Source organism: Cupressus sempervirens, chromosome 1 (assembly GCF_028749045.1).
Source record: "Cupressus sempervirens isolate cs-2001-9-10 chromosome 1, ASM2874904v1, whole genome shotgun sequence".
In the NCBI taxonomy this organism is placed as follows: Eukaryota; Viridiplantae; Streptophyta; class Pinopsida; order Cupressales; family Cupressaceae; genus Cupressus; species Cupressus sempervirens.
The window spans coordinates 212,810,192-212,817,487 of record NC_143118.1 but is presented as its reverse complement, the minus strand read 5'-3'; positions in this window follow the sequence as shown (position 1 = coordinate 212,817,487).

The following is a 7,296-nucleotide window of genomic DNA, read 5'->3' as shown; positions in this document are numbered from 1 at the left end:
GTAAATTTGGGATCATCCACTAAGTTTATAGAGTTTTTAGCTAGAGGATCTGGGGTCACCTTGTTATTTTTATTCTTAGGAGGAATAGTAGGCTAACCATTCTTCCAAGTGGTATTGTAAGGGAAATTTTGCATCCCATTTTGTCTATCAAAGTTAGATTGATAAGGGGCCCTATTTTCAATGGGATTCCTATCACCTTTTTCTTGAGGAATATTTAGACTCTTTATAGCATTTAAAACCTAAGCTATCTCACTAGGCTCTTGCTTCTTCCCACCTACACCCTTGTTATCCTCTTTCTTGATTCCTATATTTCCAAACAACCTAAGGTCATCCCTTTTACCTTCTAACCTCCCTAAGATCCTTAAGTTATTCTCTACATTTATAGAAATTCTGAAAGCATCCCTTAATGTTCTAGGTTCTTTGTCCCTAAGTTGATATGCTATCTTACCATAAAATGCATTTAGATAAGTAATTAGAAATACCTTATCATCAATGTGCATAGCCTGCATTAGCTTGTACATTCTCTTTTGAAATCTGGTGTTGAATTCAATGACAGACTCATTAGGCAATATCTTGATATTATTAAATTCACTCAAAATATAACTCAGATTTTGCTTGTCACCATATTGCTCTTTGAAGCAATATTCAATATACTTCCAATCCATAATAGACATTTTTGGAAGTCTTTTGAACCATTCCCTAGCATCTTTAGTCAATGACTGAATAAACAATTTCATGATGAAATCTTTAGCTTCTACCTCATAGTCACTCATCATATCTAAGAAACTTCTTAAATGCTCTTCACAGGTGATAGCATTTTTTTCGACAAACTTAGGCAACCATTTTTTGATTTCTTGAGGGATGGGGTTAGGAAAATCAAGGATTCCTTCAAAACAAATCTGCCTATAACCTTTTAATTGAACATGCCTTTTTGGCAAATCAATCTTGGGCTGATTGGGAACATTTCTATTAACATTACCCATGGTAGTACTAGTGCTAGCATCATCTAATGGCTTATTTAGATCTACCTTTTGTGAAACAGAGGGTAAAGAAGAAATGGGTACCTTAACAGTATTCTGATTTACATCATTAGATCCATGACCATTTTTAGGCAAAGTTGCAGATTGCTTCTTAGCAATTTCAAAGAATTTGATCTTATTATTCATTTCAGCTATGGCAGCTTCATTCTCTGCAATCTCCAATCTCTTAGCTAAAGCATCCCTTTCCTTTTTTCTCTTCTCTAATTCAATGTCAGAAGGTGACATAGAATCATGGATCTAAGTTGTCTTCATAGGTTCATTGATCTTAATGCCAATCTCCTTCTTTTTTCCTTTGTCTTTAGCACCTATAACAGGTTCCACAATTTTTACTCTATTATTATCAACTTCTCGAGCAGCATAGTTCCTAACTTCTTGTATTACAGGTCCCTCCAGATTCATCTTCTGAGTTTCCAGTGAGTTCTTCTCATGCCTCTTAAGTTGTTCAACTCATCCCACAATTTTTGATTGCCAAGCACTAGCTGCTATATCATTTTTCTTTTTAACAGAAGCTATTCGCCTGAGTAGATCTTGTTTCTCTTCATAGGCTTTCATGATTTTCTCTTCCCTTTCCATTTGAAACTTCTTATTTATGGCTTCTTGCTCAACAAGTTGCATCTTCAAGACTTCAATCTCACTAGGATCAGGAATTTTAAAGTCAGAGCTAGTAGTTTTTTCATCATTGAAACTTTCAGGTTCCAAACGTCTTGGTCTCACTTCTTCTGGAGAATAATTAGAGAGAAAAGGGTTTGTAATTCGTTGGAAAAGATTGTTACTATTTCTCTCATCCAAATTGGGTGCGCTTGGGTACCTGACAGTCTCTTGACACACTAATTTGCTAGTACTAAAGAAGTCATCACCAGATAACTCAGGATGGGATCTCGAACCTTGGTAAGATAATTCCCTTTCCATAGCAGAAAAATGAGTATTCTCTTCCCTATTCGCTTGTTCTTGAGGATAGTCCTTCTATGCATCTAGGACCTCTTCACTGCCCAATTTTGTCTTCCCCTAGGAAAAAGATTAGTTTGGAATTTAAATCCCAAGTTTTTCATCACATTTGCGCTTATATTCTTCTTATGTTCCATAATTTGAGACAACAACTTTCTAAATAATGACACTAGTTAAAACCTTCTGAGTCGCCACCCACCCTAATAGAATGGGAATGATTTGTGGAAAGATCACAATCACTTTATTGGAATTTAGAGAAAATGTAAATAATTCTCAAAAACCACAAAAACACCTATGTGAAAACACTTATTTCAAACTCTACCCAAGGTGAACACAGATCTTAAACAATGTACTAGTTTATAACAATATAGAATGTATTCCCAAGTAGAGTCACCATTTTTTTTGGTGTTTTAAAACTAATAAACAAAAAAATGTTCAACACCAGAATGATAACACTTACACAACCTAAGGATCAACTAATTTCCATAATCAGTTGTATGAGTAACCCGTTTGGACTCAACTTCAACAAAACCAAAGGATGGTTTCCTACTCTTTTGGCTCTACTAAACCATGGTGGGTATACCTAGGGATAATTGTGATGCAACTGTGTATGAAATTATCTTAGTTTCATTCTGATTCTCATCTGTTACCCTCACATACATACATAGCTCACTTTAATTCTTCAATGCCCTCAAACTTATACACATCCCTTATCAATAGATCTGGTCATAATTCTCCTAAAATTTACAAATATTCCTGGAAATAATAGCTACCTAAGACTCAGGAATTAGATATAAATGAGTTGAGATCAGCATTTATAATTCTTGAACAAGATTGAAAATAATTTTGATTTCATAAGATGATTTGATATGCAATAGCAGAATTCATCCTTGTTTACTTCTGATTTATAAGACCGGTGCCTTATCCATTGGCAAAGAAATTGACTATTGGTGGGAGATCTAATACAAATAACTTGTATAAGAATTAATCAACTGCAATCACCTATCTCCATTCTTATGAAATATCCCTTTTATGAACTCATAAACCCTACTGATTTACTGAAGCATTTATATAATTGCTTGAATTAAAAGAAACAATAAAACTAGCATACAACCCATCCAGACTGCATTCAGCCAAATAAACCTTATTTAAATGACTTCAAAGTAAACAAACCCATAAACTGGAGAAAAAAATTGATGACAAAGATATAGTGTAAATACCCCTTTGTATTATCCTTTTCATATGACTAATACAATAACCAATAGAAAACCAATTGAATGCCCAGAATAGATTTCCATTTCTATCATTTTAATTTGCTTATTAGATAGTACAATGGAAGCAAACTCAAAACCTTTACATACTATTGGATCGACTGTAATGCACTTTTCTTGAAAGAAAAAATTTGCACAAGTTTCAAACCATCACAATGCCTTCAAAACTCATTTATATAGGCATGAGTTGCAACAAGAAAAGAGAAATTGTGATTGACAGGTGTCCTTCAAAAGAAACTTACATTCACCTATCATAAAAGGACAAAACTGCAGATAATAGAAAGACAAAGACATCAAAAATTCTTTTATGGGTCCTTTTATGTTATATTCTCATTTTTTGAAACAAGAGTTTATGATCTCATTTCTTTTTACTCTTCATCCTTAGAGTAAGTTGTCATTAAGTTAGAAAGTGATGAGTCACCTTTAGTTTCCTGTTGTTGTTCTTTGTCTTAAGGATCTTCCTTGTTTTCATCATCACCTATAGGGGTGGAAGTTACCTCAGCATCATCATCTACCTTGTCACCTTGTTGTGCCTACTCTTCTGACACAACTTGATCCTTCCACTCATTAAAAATAGCTTGATCTGGCAAATCAAAACTCATGACTTCTCTTTGCACAGTTATTAAAGAATTTGTAATTGCCTAAATATCAACAAAATATTTTCTAATAGTTTTGTAAAACAACTACACTTTCACCAACTCCTCATTTGTTGTTGCCCATAACAAATAGCCTATTTCATTAACAACTTAATTTATTCTTTCATAAAAACCCTCATCCAACTCTTTCTTCCATTCTCCTTCTGCTCAGAAATGCTCAAGATCTTTGTTCACATAAGGTGGGATAAAGAAGACCTTCTATGTTATATTCTTTTTTTTATCACATACGAAGCTTCAACTTCTCATTAATGCACAGGGTGGCATCACCTTCTTCATTCAGATTCACACCATAGATTTTCAAAAAATCCTATGATCTTGGGACATAAACCAAGAATAATTCACACTCCATTTGACAAGTTGGCAATCAAACCAATGAAAACCCACCATGTGTATCTTTCCTTCCTTATTGGTGCTTCGAAATTGACCCTACTTGAACTTTGTGGACACGTGTCACTGATGTGCTATCTCGCTATACATAAAGAGTGAGCACCTTGCCATAGTGAGATAGCACCCGTCATTAATCCTGATTTGATCATTTGGATGACATTTGATGCATTACTTTAGAAAAGCATGGTGGGCCCTTTGTCGCTATGTCACTATCATAACTTTTGAGCAACTCTCCATAGTGACATAGCACCTATCATTGATTTAAGATTAATCTGACAATCATAATCTCTCATATATTTTGTGAATATGGCATGGGTCCAATTGTTGATGACGTGAGAAAACCCTACATTGGTGGCACAAATAAAATCATATTATAATCTCAGTTATATTACCACGCTACTTGGGTCCCACCAGATTTTATTTCTCGACTGGGCACTATGTCACTAACAACGAGAAACATAAATTTATTGATAGTGACATAGAACCTTCTGGTGACTTCTCAAAATTTTGGGACTGGCAAGATAAAGGCAAGCGAGGTCATGATGACCCTCATCAATGCTTTTGACAAAGCAGTAAAATTGCATGTCCACCATGCCACTAGGGAATTTGATGGTTGTCCAAAAACCTCAACAAAGACTGTCGCTTATATTTCTCATGAAGGTGCCATGTCTATAATGACAGAACTTACAAATTTCCTGATAGCGACATAGCACGCAGTCGAGAAAATATGATTTTTTGTTGATGCCCTTTATTATTACAATATTCTGCTATTTCCCATATTTGAATTTGGTTCGTTGATTTCCCACAGATCGGACGGCTTCATTTGAAAAGAAAAAAAAACCTTTAAATATTTTAGCGTCCCAACCATGTGGTGAAAGCCCGCTTACCCACATTTTTAAATAAACCTCGCATCTTGATAATGTGGGAATGCGAGAAACCTTGATCTTGAGAAGATCTACGGTGCTAAAAGAAAAACTATGACTTGGCCCTTCTTTTAATTAAAACAACTCAATAAAGATTATCAAAAGATTAAAAGGTTATTTTGATGTAAATAACCTTTAGGATAAACACACCCTGCCAAAAATATTTGAAATCACACCCTTTTGAATTTTCACATACTAGGGCAACACCAAAAGACAAGCATAAGGGTTTCTCACATACTTAGGCTTTTTCATGGATGATCTGAAAGACAAGCCCTGAGAATTTAAAAGGAAAAAGGATTATATGGAACAAGGCATAATTAGGGTAACCTAAAACTTTCAAAATCTCTTGAGATAAAACCCTAATCCACATAATTCAAAGACTTAAAATGATTTTTCACCCAAATATCATAAGCTTTCTATACTATAAAAAATCAGACCAACACCATACACACAATCCTCTAAACCATCACTTCCCATCAATTTGTGCAACCCATACACTATGTTTTTGAAATAATTCTTAAATCTACTCAATTGTAGAAAATCCCCCACTTTTTTTACACTATAAGGACTATGTGGCAGCATAACATTGTTCACAAATTATGTTTTATTGTTGTCAAACTTTCCCTGCAAAATTGCAATGTCAATAGGTACATCCATTTGTCCAATTAATCCAAAGGCCTCAACAAAAGAAGTTTTGTCCAGTGTGCATAGTATACTCTCATTATGCCTATGAAATTTTTTGGTTATTGGATTGTAGGAATTCATCAAGGCTTTCAACAAATCAACATCAATGAACACTTCTGGAAATATGAACTTTGCCATATTTATGTTCCATGGCTTACACACTAGCACATTTTCTATTCTATTCTAATAGAAGTACATAAGAAGATCATAACCAGTCACTCTAGGGCATTCAGCATCTCAAACAAAAACTTATGGGTCTCAAAAAATATGAACATTTTTTTAAATTGCATTCGATGATCTCGGGAGAACTTTTAGCCAATCCTCAGCATGCTTATTTGGTTTCCTAATCCTTGACTTCTTCTTAGTCTTAGTAGTAGATTTCTTCCTTTTTCCTTCAGATGTGACCTCTACAACATCGTCTCCCTCGTCTTCAACTTTGACTTCTTCTTCATGCATTTATTCAACTTTCTTGTCCACCATCTTCTCTACAAGTATGTTCTTGACTCTTTACATAGGATACACAAAACTCTGCAACTGGTATATTTTAGAATGGAACAGAAAACAAATTCTTCAAAGTTTCAAGTATTCTATCATTTAATTAAATTTTTGATGTTTTAATCATGTAATTACTAGCTTTTTCAATAAATTTAGCATGCATGAGCTTTAAAACCATTCATGCAAGTTGTCATCAAGGTATATCAATCGTAAAATTTGATTCTAATGTACTTTCCAAAGCTCTATTTTACTTGGCTAAGGCAATTTTTTCTCTCTTGCTTACTTGGCATGACACATCAGCTATTTTCTTTCAATTTGTGGTCTTCTACTCTTACGCTAAGTCGAACCTTCAATTTTTTGTAACATCGGAGATACCCTTGATGAATTTATACATTCACTTGGAGACACTTCAACATGCCCAAATTGGAAGAATGTAATGATGTCTTGGCACTATATTGAAAATCCCTTTTATGTTCTTACAATGCCCTTTACCCCGTATGACCTCAAACCTTTTCACTTGATACTTCCATTCGTACAATTTAGACTTTCGTTGTATAAGTGTGAAACCCTTATCATAGCCTTCGTCACCCTTTTATGTTCTTACGATGCCCTTTACCCCATATGACCTCAAACCTTTTCACTTGATACTTCTGATCTCACAATTCAACTATTTCTCATATGAACATAAATCCCTTGCTAAGGCTTTCTTTTTTCCTTTTACGCTCATATGCACACGTATCAGCAAAAACCCTAAAAATTTCCTTTACGCTGCTCTGCTTACTTCATTACCTGGGATATCGTAAGACTTCAAAATTCATCCTTCGATCATATGTTCTTAGCTTTACCCATAGCATCATAATACCGTTTACTTCTTTTATTTCTCCTTTACGCCCTT